Below are 15,631 nucleotides of genomic sequence, written 5' to 3' on the forward strand. Positions count from 1 at the left end.
GCAGCCTTAGTGAGAGGAGGTAAAGCAGGAGAATGAAACTGTTGATTCCTGTCCATCAGGTGAACATGGGAGAAATCATGCCTTTCTTATTAGGCTGTAGTGCATCTCAACCTCACTGAACCCTATTTTTCTGCCTCCAGACAAAAGCATTAGTCTTCTGGCTGGAGAGTGACATTCAGTAAAAGCCTTTCAAGGTCTTCCCATAAACTCTTGCAATGAAGAGGTAGTAGAAGCAGTATTTTTAATGATGAGGAAGGTCATTTTACCCCACGTGTGCTCTGCTGCTGTACACATACATGAGGCTCTTTGGGTCTTTTTGGTCCTGATGAGCTAGCAGGAAATTCTAAGGAATTCATTTAATGGTTGGATTTTTTATTTTTTTTTTTCCCCCTCTCCTTTCTGCTCATTAGGAACTGGAAGCTGCTCTTCACGGGGATGATGTGGAGTTTATCAGCGACCTGATCGCTTGCCTTCTTCAAGGTTGCTATCAGCGCAGAGACATCACGTGAGTAACCTCTCTCTATGGCTTAAGCACTTTGCAAGGGGAGCTAATTAACACGGTGGCAGGGATGTTTCACGGCTTTGGAGTGATGACATGGCAGTGATCAGCAGCCACCAGCAATCAGGCCAGATGCTTCACCAAGTGGAAGGGAATTCCAGTTCTCTTGGGTTGAGTTGTAGGCTTTTAATTGTACAGACCCGTTAAGCAAACTCCTTTGTTCCTGCAAGACCGTGTTTGATGCTCTGCTGTAGCACTAGTGCACACAGGGAACATTCACATCTGCTGTTATGTTCTGCACTCTGTTTGGTCAAATTAGTGATATTAAGTCATCACATATGTTTTCAACATTTGTATGTATTGCATAGCGTGAAACTTGCTGCTCTGCGCACACCTCACTTGCGTGAAAGATCCCGTTGCTTTATGTAGGGACAGCTATGATTATTGTCTTAGAAATAAAAGGAGTATTGGAATCACTTCCCGAGCTGCAGGATGTTGGAAAGTGATTTGACGTGTTCTCTTGAAGTTTTGACATGCAGAGACACTTTGTTAGTGTCCAGTAAAGCAGCCTCCCAAATGGAGACATCTGCAGAGCATCGTTCTTTAGAGGACTGCCACTCGCACAGCAAAATGTGCTTCCAGTGATAGCAAAGGCTTGTTGCAATGTGTTTCATTTGTTCTTTTGTGCATCATGTTATTAGCAAAGCATAATTGTGGGGACAAAGACAGCTTGGCAACACATGCAGTTGCTTGGAAGCAATCCTGCTCCCTAAGATCCCCCTGTTGTGGAGAGGCTTAGGCCGGTGCATAGGCATAACCATAGGTGTTTGCATTGAAAGCTTTATTTCTCATTAACTGATTGTGTTCAACAAAATTTATATAGTTTATTTATATATACATATGCCACTTAATTAAGTTCTCTTTCATTGCTGCATAGACATTCAGCATCAGTGGGTATCAGGACCTGAACCAGGCATCTGCACTGCATTTACTATCTCCAAATGAAACTGTGATGAGAAGATTGATTGTAAAGGGTTTGCAGTCATGTATATCTGCTTCATCAAAACAGCCACAGAGCAATGTATACCTGCTTGTAAACATGCAGCAAGTTTATTTCCTCATACCAAAGCCATCAGAAAGTAGTGGCCTAAGTGTTTTGCCCACCTGAACCAGCTTACTCTGTAGCAGCAGTGGAAGATTTCATAAAATTTATAAATTCCGCATTGTGAGGTTCTCCAAAACTCTCCAGATCTGAGTGTCCACTTAGTGATTGCACTGTGTAATTGCCTCCCCATTTGCAACTCTTTTAACTAAGAAAATTCAGGGATGAATCCTGGGTGAGTCATTGGACACTGGCAAGTTGTCTGTCTGTCTGTCATCCAAACAAACCAAACACACAACCAAACACCTCACCCAAACAATCTTGCTGGGGTGCCTGAAGGAGATTCTGCAGCCTCCTGTAATAAAGGGGTTACCTCGTGAGCATGGGGATAATGAGGAAAGAAATTTCTGCAGGGGAGATGGGGAAGAGGGCACAACAGGAGCAGTGGGCTGGGAATGGCTCAAGGGATAGATCAGGAAACCTGCCTGAAGCTGCTGGGATGTTAGAGAGGTGAGCTCTGAAGCACTGCAGAGGAAACAATGGGGGAGGCTGCCTGGAAACAAGAGGGAAAGATGCTGTATGCAGAGGGATGTCATGAAGGAAGAAGCATTTAGATGTAGTCTAAATATGAAAATCTGTAGATAAATAAAAATAAAAGTGATGGCTTGGATACACTTCTCAGAAACAAACTTGCCACGCTGTTTCACACTTAAAAGCAACGGTGGAATCCAAAAACCTGAAATTCTCCATGTTCCTTACACATTTCTTTGCAACACCTTTTTCCCCTCTAAGCCCAGTTCAAGAGCCATAGGTCTTGGCTGATGCACAGCTTCCCTTCTGTACCTTGTTTTTCTGCAATTAGTGGTAGGAAGCCGAGCCTCTAATTAATTTTTTGAGTGCTCAGCAGCCAAAGCCATGCAAATGTAAGGGGCAGGATTTGTGTGGAGTTTAGACTTGGCTTTTCACACTAGTCCAGGACTCCATATTCCTCTGTTGCAGATAGATAAGAGGTATCTGTCTTGGGTGGGAAAAATCAGCAGTGTCACAGATCATCCTGGTGATGTTACTGCAGCATCTCTCCCGTCATTTGTGCCCTGCATCCTCGTGCTGAGGCTGTGAGTTGTTACTGTCAAGGCTGTAAACTTTTGTTCCCTGTTGCATCTCAGAGAGAAAGGCAAGAGCTTGTTCTCATGCTTGTTCTCAGGCTGGGGCACTGCAGCTCAAGCACAGGATGCTTCATAAAACCTCAGTTTGCTTACCTCTCTGAGGGGTTTTGAGCTTTAATTAGTTTTGTATCGGGTCTTACATCTTTGATGGCCAAAATGTTATCTGCCTATGCTTTCTCACAGTCTGTCTGGGAGCAGCTTGCAGGTCTTGTCACATCTGTTTTGATGGTGAGCAGGACTTGCTGCAGAGCTGGGCTGCCTGGCTTTAATCATGCATCATACAGGGGTATAAAACTGTCACATACCTTTGCTAATTATAATGTGCTCTCAAGTAATTTTGGAAGTGGCTGAGAGCCCTTCTAATGCTCAGTTTAACATGCTTTAGTTTGATTTGCTTTCCATTCTTTGAAATAAAAAAAAAAGATATTAATATTTTTGTAGGCTTCTATGATGCTTGGTTTTGAAGCAGCGCAACTTTGCCTTGATTTTGATATTTTTGATATTTAAAAAAAAAGAAGAATCACATACAAGAGACTGCTTTTTAGCCTGCCTGATGGCTAAGGAGTGTTGTCTGGTAATGTAAGACTTTCTTTGAGTTATGGATATCTGTGTTTAGTTACAGAGACTGCTTAATGGGATGCTATGTGATCTTCTCCAAAGTCTTATTTATCATAACCTATCATAGCTGTTAGGAACACTCCATTGACCTGGTTCTTGCTGTGTCAAGTACTGTAGAAGTACAGAACAAAAACCAGTTGCCTGCATTTCTGCATCTTTAACAATGACCCTGTAGCTGTCCTTACCTGGCACCAGGTAGTTTGAGCACTTGGCCAGGAGAGTTTCCCCATTGCTCTCCTCTTTTTATTCTGAGCCAAAATACTCATGTGTCATGATCTGCAGCTTTTGTTGTTTTATAAATACCCCTCACAGTATCCATATACCATCTGTACCATCTGTATGTGACTGCTAAGGGTGCAAGAGGTATCTAAGGCATGGTTTGGTTTGATGCCAGTGAGATTGCCCACAGGTTTTTCCTGCTCCCAGCTTTTTTGCACAGGTCTTAAAATGTCTTTGTTTTCTTTTCATTAGTTCAAAAGGCAAATTCCCAGAAAAACTCTTTATTAGAATTTGGGGGTTGCAAAAAAAAAAAAAAAAATTAAAAAAAAATATAAATTAAGCGGTTTGAAAAAATCCTGGTGCTTGCTTCAGATTCTCTCTGATATAAATTGGGTAGCTGCATAGTCCCTAGGGGCTGCCACTTTAATTCCAGCAGGAAATGTGACTTGATGACTTGTATGAAGACAGGAAGATCAGAGCTTCAGCTAACGGCAGCGGCCGCAGCAGGAGCCTTCTGCAGCTGTTTTTAAGTAAGAAATGATGGTGTGACATGGATGTGTACACTCAACTAAAATATTCCAGAAAAGCTCCTGCTGTTCAGCTTTTCTTTGGGTGAAGCTCATTCTCCATGTTCTGTTATTGCACTTTTGCTGTTTTTTCGAATGTGATGGCATAAAAAGTTTCAGTAACTTTATCTTATTTCTTATTGGGGGGTATTTTGCGTGCTGCTACTTTGTCTCAAAAAACATCTTCGCTGCTTTTTCTTATTTTTTCAACATGCACAAAGGCCAGAATGTGAGGAGGAAGAAAAACAGTGTCTCTTGCTTTTTTTTTTTCCCTATGCCCCATGAGATTCTTTTATTTTCTTTACACCTCAGGGGATTGGTCTATCAGTATAGCTGAAAACTCTTATTGACTTTTGTCAATTTGTTTCCTTAGGAACCTCAATTGTTTTTTTCTTGTTATTTCTTCCCTAATGCATTGGAATCCTTTTTCTTCCCAAGGGGATCATTGGTTTTGCACCCACCTTAAGCTCTTTTGGGATCCCTAAGCTATCCTTGGAGTCTTTGGCTTGTAGTTTGCACCTGGTTTGTTCTAATAAAGATAATAAGAGGATATTCCTTAACTCCCCTTCCCCACAATTGTTTGAATTATTTCCTTCCTATCCTTAGTGGTGGCATTGAGAAGCACTCCCAGTATGGCATCTGAAGAGCTGTATTTCCTACTTGCTGAGTTGCTGGTCAAGAACACTGTGTCTGTGCTGTGTATTTTCTAACACTTGTTCTGTAATCACTTATTTGAGCTTTCATCAGAAAGAGAGAGAGAATTGGAAATTTTAACCTGCTGAGGAACAATAGCTGTTTCTGAGGACTGTGTTTAATAGTTATGGGTATTTTGCTTCTTCCTTCTGCTTTGTCACTTTTCATCCAACCTTGTCCTTTATTCTGCATGGACTGTGTCCTTACAGGTACTTTGGGGGTTACCCCAGGTCTCATATTTTGGTGAAAGAGACTTCAGTAAAATGTTTAACATCTTGAAATCACCCTTGTGCACGTGCCCACATGAGTCCTTCCAGAACTGCTGTTTGTCAGTCTGGCCTAGGGGGTAAAGTGGCAAGTCAACAGGAATAGCTGGAAAACCAGTGCTGAGATTTCATTCTCATGGATACTGGGTGAACTAGGCTGTGGGAAGAGCTAAGCCAAGGTCCTAAGACTGAGCTGAATGAATTCACCACTTCAGTCCATGCCATAACCTCTGGGGCAGCCAGCCTAAGCTCAGTCACAGCAGACCTGGTGCCCCCCACCTTTGGGAAGAGTTTTAGCAGCCAGCACTTGCAGTTGTGCCACTGACCTTGGTTATAACAACTGCTTCCATGGCCCAGCCACAAAGCACCTCACTAACTCAGAATCATATTCATGAATGCCAAGAGAATATCAACAAGATCAGCATTATTTACAGTCTGACTTTTAACAAGTGCTGCCTTGCATACATCATGGATATTGGTGGATGGCCTCCGGAATCAACCTGGTATCGTCGGCATGGGAGATACCGTGAGGGGGCAAGGGAGATGAAGTGGCTGCATTGCTCATCTTGAATCTAATTTTAATATTTATTATAGTAATAGCCAAGCCATGCAAGGTGAGCCTTTTAAAGGGTAAAAAGTGAAAATGAAGCAGCTGGCAGGTGTTGGCAAAGGAAGGATGAGATTACAGCAGTAAAATAACACGGTCATTCAGAGATTAATGAGAAGCACAGTGGGATAAAATTATAGAGTTGAAATATAACTAAAGCTGAGTAAATGTCTTTGATTCTCAGATGGATAAAATGAATCTTTAAAGAAGAATTTGAAGAAAAGTTGGTAGCATGTTCTGGAAGTGCTATTCCATGGATGTGGTGGAGAATAAGGACTGAAGAGTGGAAGAAAAAGAGGAAAAGCTGTGCTGTTATTGTCAGGGCAGATGGATGAGAGACAAACAGATTGGATTGCTGGGGAGAGGGAGTTATGCAAAACATTGACAGGGAGGAATAGGTGGCTAAACTTCAAAGGAGGGATAGAGAACAGTCAGCAAAGGGTCTTGGAGACTGCAGTGATGTCATCATGCCAGTGTCAGAGCACGAAATATGAAAGGGACAGCTGTATTTATAACTTCTTGGTGTTGCAAAACAAGTACTCTGCTAGTAGGAGGAAGAAAGCAATGATGAAAAAAGAAACTGAGAAGGCAAGTGAAAATATCTTCTCCTTTCAAGGAAGAAGGCAAAGAATTGTGGAGAGAGACAGATGGGTTGTGGAAGTTCGCCCGATGTGAAACCTTTGCCCTCACTTCTGAGGCTTCAAGTGATGCTCCAAAACACTGGTGCAGGATTTTTGCTCCAGCACAGTTGGTTTCACAGGCAGCTTCCTTGCACCTCATCCAAGTTCAGAAACCAATGTTTAGTGCAAGGGTGAGTATTGGAGAAGATCTGAAGTAAATTTTTTGGAGCCTTTTAGCCTCAGTGGGGCTGATGAACAGCTGGAATAGCTGCTGGCCAGCTGCTAGGCCACTGTAATAATGTGTGTGTGTCATGTCAGCCTCTGTTCTAAGACACCTATGCTTTTACTTTTTCACTCATTTTACTTTTGATCCTTTCTTAGCTTCTTCCTGGCTCAACCAATGTAGTGGTTTAAACTTCAGAGAAAACAAGATGAAAGACCTGTTTTGAAACAAATCCCAAAAGGGACTTCTTTAGGACCTATTTATCTATAAAAACTTGGGTTTATCCATGATCTCCAGAAAGTTATAATGTGTGGGGCTGGTTCTAAGAAGTGAATTTGCAAAGCTTATTTGCTTCAAGGCAACCCCAGGCTAGGTATTTTGTGCCTCACAGGGGACTCTTTTCTGAGACATTAAGTGTATTTTTCTATGAGCAGCAAGGCACATAAGGGCTTGTTTCATTCGGATTTCTGCTGTGATACATGCATGTGTCCTATTTCCCCATCATCATCAAGACAATAACTCCAGCTTCTTCCCCCACAGCGCTCATCATCACTGTAATACCCTGAGCTCCTCTCTGCAGCCCCCAAACAATCAGAAGTGCTTATGGCACAGCAATACTGTTGTCTTGCCTTGTGGCAATGAATTGGGAGCATGCTTTCTGTTGATGGGCACTAGGAATGAACAATGCAGCATTAAGCTGGCTTCACTTGTTCTTCAAGGATCCAGGAATGAATAGTAAGTAATGATCCTCTTCCAGTCTGAATGTGGAGCAGGGTAAGCCCCATTCCTATTTGCTCCTTCAGAGTATAGGAGATGTATTTGGCTCTTTTGTAAGTTAATCAGCTCCAGCTCCCAAGGAGCTTCTCCTCAAAAAGAATCAAATAACAGCAGTAGAAAGAAAGAAGCATGTGGATTAAAATTGCCAAGTACATATTGAAGCCTGGCTAGATGCAGGTGAAGGTCGCTGATGGGAGGAATGAATTGGCATTGTAGAACAAGCAAAGCCCTTGCTGTTCAATCACAAGGTGAGATTTGGGCTGTAAGTACATTCTTTTGTTCAGGACTGTCTAGAAGTGTGTGTTCATCCCTCCTGAGATAGACAGTAGTGTGGCTTGATCTTCGTTTCATCACGTCCAGAGTGGCTTCTTTTTGGGGTGACAAACCCTGTGTGGTTTGTCATCAAGGTCACACAGAACAGGACACTAAACAAGGGGCAAAAAAATCCATGCTTTAAAAATCAAAAGGAGGGTGCACATGAAGCGACTGTGTGGCAACAGCAAGGGGATGCAGCAGTGCTTCTCACACCTCATTTGTCTGTGTGGCCATCAGCACATCCCTGCCCTTTTCCACATCAGAGCAGTATGTGCTGGCTGTGCAGGAACCAAAGTGTCCCTCAGCAGAGCCCCTCAGAGCAGTGGCCAGCATCCTGCATCTTGCCAGGCCTCTCAGCCCCCAGCAGTGTTACCCAAATCCCCCCCAGTCATCTTCCCCAAAGGAACTTGTTCGTTCCTTTTTGAGCACTCAGACAGATCTCTCTCTTTTCTTTTTCTTTTTTTTTTTTTGTTTTTTTTCCCCTATCAAACAACCTGTAACTAGTTCTTGGGTTAGTTAATGGTTCTAACACTGGTTCTTTTTGTTTTCTGGTTTGATCCTTCAAGAGATTGCCCTTTGTTATTCAAAGCCGAAGGTACTTGACACAGAAGCAATGCAGAAGCCTTCGGGCTTCAGATGCTGTCCTGGCTGTGTGGTCCTTGTGATTCCCATCCTCTCCTCGGTGTCTGATAAGCCTTGGGGAAGAAATGGGAAGAGAAAAGAATGCAGCACTCCGAATTCCTGAGGGGTGCTGGGAGGCATCCATCCCTGTGGGGACTGGAGGATGTTCACCTGCTGACCAGGGCCTTTCAGATTCAACATTTCATGCTGCCAGGGCATCCTCCTGCCTTCGACTTTCTTTACAAAGCTGACAAAAATCTGGCTTCCAATCTGTCTGTTAGGGAGAAATGGATCTTGCTTTGCTAAGTTGTTTGCAGAAATGTCCCGGTCAGGTGGTTTTGGGTTCAGGCCCAGGAATTGCTTTTTGAGCTCTAAAACAGACCCTAGAAACTGCTGTCATGGATTTACTGTACTGCCCCGTGGAGAAGCCAGGTTCTTTCTTTTTGTGTCACATCCAAAAAGCGGCACAATTTACTGATACCCTTAAGTCTGTTGGTGTCATCCAGCCTGCTGACCTGCCTGTAAAATCCAGTTTGGCATCAGCATGGCTTAATCTTCTCTTGGTGATCTTAAGCTTCACCAGGGGACCAGCTGTGCTCCACAGGTCAGAGCATTGTTCCTTCAGTCGTACTCTGCACCTCTGTCTTGTGCACCAGGACCATTGACATCAGAAGCTATCATGAAAACATCTCTTTGCTATTTTCTCCTCATCCTTTAGCACCAGAGTTTGTGATGTGCCTTTAGCACACAGTCTGGTGTTGGTTCTGAGACTCAGGACCTCTCTTCTGCCTCCTGCCATTCTGCCTTGGCCGCTAGTCTCAGTCACTCACTTTCTGATTTTGAACATGACACAGTTCTCTGTAGCTCAGGGTCTTGGGAGATCCTTATCTCTTGTTCTGAACACGATCTGAGGGAAAAATTCGTATTTCCAGTCTAGCTGTGGTGATAGAGCTCATTGGATAGGGAAGTGCTGGGCTCCAGCTCCCCTCAGCTCTCCAAGCCTATTCACTAGCATGCCAGGGAATTCATTGCTTAATGGAAGCCATTTTCCCTGGCCTTCCTGGGCCAAGATCAATGTCATCACATAGCAGGAGATGGCCTACACTTAAACATCTCCCTCTGTGTTCTTGTAGAGTCACAGCTTGACAGCAAAGCTTTTTAGGTGTAGGAGGCGTTCTCAGTTCTATTGTTGATCTATCATAGGTGGTGGTGTGAGATAACTTCTTCCCTTGGTCCTTTGCACCTCAGATGTAAAATGTGATGGCACCAGAACTGGAACCACCCTCTTCTAGTGCCTGCTGTGCTTCCCTTGCTGGGGAAAGCTTTCATAACTGATGTTGCCTCTTTCTTGGGCTCCCTTGGCTCAACAGATTCCTCAAGGCAGGAAAAGAGTAGCTGACCCTCCTGAGGACACTCAACTTGTCTCCTCTTTGGTTGCTGACCTGTTCAGTGTAACCCCCACCAAAAAGGCAGAAACCTCTTTACTTCTTGACAGACATTGGAGTTTTCTTCCCATTCAGACAGGATGTCTGACCAACCATCTCACCAGGAGTTTTCTGGAAGCTCTTGTGTATTTCCAGCTGCACAGTGTTTTACAACTCGAGGAACTGAGGTCTCTATTTTCAGGCCTTCCTCCATGCTGGAGCTGCAGTGCAAGTTTCAACATGATGCTTGAAAATGCATGTCAGTGACTGATTACAGAGCTGTTTTCCCCTCAGAGTTTAAAGCTACCCATGGGCTGTATATCACATTGAATGCAACTGATTTTTTTACTGCACCCTTTGACTAATGGTTTCAGGGTAGTACCCTGAAGGTAAAATCGAATAAACTGTGAAGTACAGAGTATCTGTGGGGTTAGTGCATCAGCAAAGCTGGGCAGGTGTGTTTAAACACATGTTTGGTGTGAACATGGTCACCCTGAGTCAAAAACAATAATGCCCGTGGAAAATAGCATCATCACTCTTAATTTATTGTATTTATGCAGGTGAAATTAAGGGACAAGACAGTTTTTAAAACTGTCTCAAACTGTCTTTATGCATTTGAGGTAAATAATCCTTTCTGGTCATCTAATGCTACATTAATTCATGTTTTCACAAATATATATAGTAATACAATTTGCTCAACATAGTGATGTTTCAGGATCTTTGAGGAGAATTCTTCTCCCCCTGTTTTAATCCAGTTATCCAACTCATTGATTTGTCATTATCGGTTTTCACTCAAATTGCTGCATCAGTAGTGGGGGATGGAGTTCCTGCTTCTCTGTCCAAAACCCTGCATATAGTGAAAGCACAAGTCATCCCTTGGTGGAGACTGTGCAGAGACTCACTGAGTTTGAAGGAGAGGTTGAGCTAGCATTGAAAGACAAATAAATTTTATTTTAGTCCCCTTAATATTCCCTGAACCTGTCTGGGCAGTGTATGTATCCTCCTGCTTATCCCCTCTGCCCCCAGGATTTTCTCTTCCTGTGGTACCATGTACCTTCAAGTGTTGTTTGGGATGCTTCTGGCTGCTCTGATTTCATTGATACTCATATTCCTATTTCTTCCTTTCCCTAATCAAGCAACAAAAACATTGAAGCAGCCCTTGCTCCTCCTACCTAAAAAACATATGCAGGCCCCTGCACCCAGCATGCATCTAGTTAACAATATGTGTCTTCTTCATCCTCCAAGAACTGCATAATCCACCAGGCTTGGCAAATCCAACCCCTTTTTCCTCCAACGTTTCACATCTTCACACCAATCTCTTTCTTTCCCTGGCTCACTTGGCCATGTGGGCTGCTTGGTCTCTTGGGGTGGGGAGATGGATGCTGGGCATCTGCTCACTCCTTCCTCGTGTTCTGGTGGGGAGGGAGAGGGAGAAAACAGCAGGGCATATAAGGGCAGTGAGGAGCAGCTTCAGGTTGTGTTTCCTTCACCTAAAATTACTTTCACCTTCTCGCACGGAAGGAGAAACAACAATATGTCTCTGTTGCCTCCCTGTACTTGGAGGTGTTAGAGGCAGGGCCACAGCACCAAACACTTGTGGCCTCTCCTGCTGATCCTGGGGATGGTGATGAAAACAGAGCAGCTCTGGCTCACACAGAAGGGTGCTTGGAGCCCCTGCAAGCAGGGATATGACAGGACAGTTCAAAGTAACAGGTATGTGTGATTTCTCCTGCCAGTGCTGCCTTTCTCTCACACAGCCCAATTAACAGGGGTCACAGAGCACTGATTAGCTGCCTTGGCGTTTTGTGAACATAAAGCAGTGAAAAATCCAGGGTGAATGAGGGGAAAAAGATCAAATAGACACTTATCTCAGCACTCCTGCCTGTCCCTGGCATTTGCCAGCCTAAGGAGAGAGCCTTTCCAGAAGAGACCAAGGCAGGACAGTGCTGTATCTGTGCTGATATCTGCTGCTTTTCTGCCTTTTCTCAGCAAAATATCAAACAAGGCACCCCCAGCAGCTGTGTCATTCATAGGATTGTTGCTAGATAAGAGCCAAATCACCAGAGAAACGTGGGCCACAGGCAGCTGGGGAAGATCAGAGCGTGCCCTTTTGCCACACTGGTGTGTGAGATGGCTTCAGTTCCTCCTGGATACGGAAAAAGGGGTGGCCGGCAGCACATACCAGCTCAGGGGAGGTAAAAGAGCATCTCCATCTACTTTAAGACTTGCTGAGCATGGTCTAGTAATGCTAAAGAGCCCAAGCCAGAAACTTTCACAGTAGCTCAGGCTGTGTCTGGGGTGAGAAATGCAGTCCTGGAATGTTCCTGAAGGGTGGGCAGCTGTGGTGACCTCGTGCCTTCCCCTCTCTTGCTTCATACCCCCCTTTTTTTGGGGGGTAGCAAAGCAACGCTCCCACTTCAGCTGTCATACCCAGGTTAAGTGGCTGCACTTGCTTCTGTCAAGCCAACACATGCTCCTGTGGTGTGATCCCTTATTAGAGCAGACAGCCCACATCAGCTCTCCATTCTCCCTGCCTCCCCAGAGACACTGCCTCGCTCCAGAGCTGTTCCTATTCTGCTTCTCTGTGGGATGCAGCATGTCTGCCAGCTCCCCTTCCAGCTTCCCCAGGTTTGATTGCATGGGAGATCGCTCAGGGGAGGATGGAGGAAGACAAGGAGTGTTCTTAGAGCTGCTGACAGCCATGGGTTTTCATAGATGATTTTTTCCCTCTCCTAAAGACAAACGCTTTCGGAGTTCAGGTGGGAAGTGCGCCATGTAAATCCAACCATGTGAATTAGATCCAACCATGTAAATTAGATTTCTTTAGCAGGCTCATACCACTCTTCTGCTGGTGAACCTCCTGTCCTAGCTTAGTGTTACCATGTTGGAGGAAAGGTCCAGAACCCTGAAGTCTTCTTTAAGCATCTCTTCAACATATTCTCGAGATGGTCTCCGCTACATTTGAGTTACAAAGTCAGTTATGGGATGGACAAATGAGGAGCAGGGAACAGGAATTGCTAAGGTGCTGAAGTTTCTCTGCTGTCCTTTAGTGGAAAACACAGGTGTATCTTTCATGGGTGGAGAAGCCTCCACTTGCTCACGTTTCAGACTTCCAAATCCAGGAATTAGGCCAGACTGTTTCAGGAAAGAGATGCTGCTACTTAACTTTTGCTAACTAGGTTTTTGTCCTTCTGTTTTGAAACAAAACAATGGTTCTCATGTAGAAAGGTTGTGTTCCCATGTTCAGCAATGGTGAAGACAAATGTCCTTGTGTGTAGACCCCAATGCCATCCACCTGCTTGACTCTTCAGATGTCTTTCTCTTCCCTTACCTGATGGCCACACAGGTAAGCCACAGAATTACTGAGGGTTGGGCAATGTCTGCATTCAAAAAACAAGTTCTGGCTTTCCATGGAGGACAAAAGGCAGACCTGTACATGCCTTGTGATGGTCTTGTGCTTCAGCAATCCCTGTTGTCTTTACAATGCTAGGAGGAGAAACTTCACTCTGGGATGTCTGATCAATGTAATCTGAATTTTTTTCCTCCCTACTTTGTGATCTCATTCAGGGTCCATTAATGTCAGCTGGACTCCTCTTGTTCACAGCCACTGGTATCTCCAGGCATGTTTAAAAACAGGCACTGAAGAGCAGGATGTGTCTGAGTTTCCTTCATCTCAAGAGCTCTGCCAGGGTTGGACCTAGCTGAAATCTGTCACAAGTGTGGTGTGGAGTTACTGCTCCCTCCAGACTGTCCTTGGCTAGAATTTTTGAAGTCTGTCTCCATCAGTGGTGCCACTAGTGGCACTGCTAAATGCGGCTGTTAAAGCCACATGGATTTCCTGGATCTCCAGCTTCTTGGTCATTTTACTGTGCTGCAGGGAAGCGTTCTGTGGAGAGACCCTTCAGGGTTGTCCTTGGGCAGTTTGGTCACCCTGATGACAAGTTGGCCTGTGGTCTGAGCAAGATGTGCTCCCTGTTGGCTTGCACACCTTCTGTGCCAGCTGCACACACAGGCCTTGGAAGGATTCCTCTCCAAGGATGGGGTAGTTTCCCTTTCCCCCTGCATCATACTTGGCTTACTTTCTCAGCAGGGGAAATTGAAGGTGAAGTACAAGCTGGTCCATAAAGCTTCCTCCCCCACCTCAGATAAGAAAGCTCATTAATACAGTAAAAAAAAGGTCTCCATTGTTACATGAGAGCTCAAGGTCAGGCTGGTAGTAGTAACTCATATTGCTTCTAAGGTCAGCCTAAGCTTTCTCCTTCTGACAAGCCACGATAGATTGATCATGGGGGCCCTTACATTATTTTTTTCCTTCCGAAATAGGCTTTGCTTCTCCTGACCCTCTTAATGATGTTTGACTGAGGTCATCCCAGCAAACCCTGAATCCTTCCCATTACCTTCCAGAGGGCTTGCCTTTGTGCCAAAGCATTGTATGCTTGTTAAGAATTAAGCTTTCCTGATCTCTGCTGTAGCAAAGAAGCTGTCTTCATTGGAGAGGCGAGAAATATCTTGAATGCCATCTGTCAGTTAATGCTCTCATTAACACCTGAGTGACTCCCAACACCAAGCTGGTGCCTTTTTGCCAATTTAGAACTTAAAAGGTGCCAGCCCATAAGGTGAAATATCTTCAGTCCATAAAATTAATTCCACTATAAAACGTCTGTTCTGATAAGCCCTTGATTTTTGTTGTTGTTTCTTTTAGCTAGAGAGATCACGGAGGCAAAGCCAGTTCTCTTGTGTGCTGTGAATTAAATGCCCAAGAAGTCTCTTTTCATTTAGTACTGAGAACCTCCTAAAAGCAACACTTGTGCTGGGTGACTGAATGTATCCGAGTCTTTTTCAGCTTTTAAAGCCTTTACCACACAGAAGTAGCACCTCTATTATTTCCCTTACTGGCTAACTCTGTAATAGGAACTTCAAAAATAATTACATTTATGTTTAAACGGTCTCTGGTAGAAAGGCTGAGCTCTCCCAGTCTTCTTTTCTATGTTCCTCCCACATACAGCTCTTGGACAGGAGTTGGAAGAGGGCTGTTGTTCCTGCTCTCTGTCATCCTCTGGTTGTGTCAGGGTTCTTGGTGGTAATCTCAAGAACAATATACTGTCTGGGATTAGATGCAGGTCAGACTTGCCTTTTTCCAGCAGTTTTAGCTCAAGAGCATGCCAGTATTTACTCTTCCATTGCATTTTGTAAATTAGATGAAACAAGAGACTTAAAACACTGTCAACATGATAGATATTCTAGCTAGTGGGTCCAGGCAATTACATGGCATCTAAACTTTCAGAAGGCTTATTTGTGTGTGCCAGCAGTGTCCAAACATCATTGGTAAATTTTTTGTCTCCCATATTTCAACTCCTTACCCTGATGTTTCCTTTAATCCAATATTTGCTCTCATAGGACCAGAGATTTTGTGAGGGGTGGGTTTTAGAGTTTTGTTTTTTTAGATATGTGGGGGTGGGGAGGGCTTGTAAAAAAAATTGGCAGCAGTAGAGCAGATAGAGCAATGTGCTGTGACAGTAATTCCACACTTGGGCCATGGCATGCTGCCTGCAGGAAGCGCAGATTGACACGGGGACTCTCTTACTGAATCAGTGTTTGGTTTAGCTTTTGTTTGTTTGGCTTAATTTTGTTTACAGTTTTCCAGCCAAGATTTGATTTACTTTGGAGTCTTTAAAACTAAAAAGCACAAGTGACTCCCCTTCCTTTGGGCATGAGGATAAAAAAATATAAGCGTGTGTGTCCGTACACGTAATTCCAGCCTCAGAAGCAATTTCATGTTGACTTTGCTCCTACAAGGTCCCTGTGGGGCTGGGGTCTCTAGGTGCAGCTGTTCCCTGCCAAGCATGCACACCAGAAGCTCCAACCAAATTTTTCCATATATCCTGTCAGCTCTGAAATTCTCACCCTCTCCTCCT

At 44.2% G+C, this 15,631-nt stretch overlaps 1 protein-coding gene across 1 annotated transcript in view; it reads left to right on the plus strand.

Moving 5' to 3' along the window:
• The first annotated feature begins 414 nt into the window (after positions 1-414).
• CECR2 (CECR2 histone acetyl-lysine reader) overlaps positions 415-15,631 on the plus strand; it is a 42,858-nt gene continuing 27,641 nt past the window's right edge. Inside the window, exon 1 of the mRNA XM_005530553.3 lies at positions 415-505. The gene's annotated coding sequence lies outside the window, so the exon portion shown is untranslated. The remainder of the gene's footprint in view (positions 506-15,631) is intronic.

This window comes from Pseudopodoces humilis, chromosome 5 (genome assembly GCF_049639895.1).
Source record: "Pseudopodoces humilis isolate 2021_Gansu_Grassland_sample_001 chromosome 5, ASM4963989v1, whole genome shotgun sequence".
Classification (NCBI taxonomy): Eukaryota; Metazoa; Chordata; class Aves; order Passeriformes; family Paridae; genus Pseudopodoces; species Pseudopodoces humilis.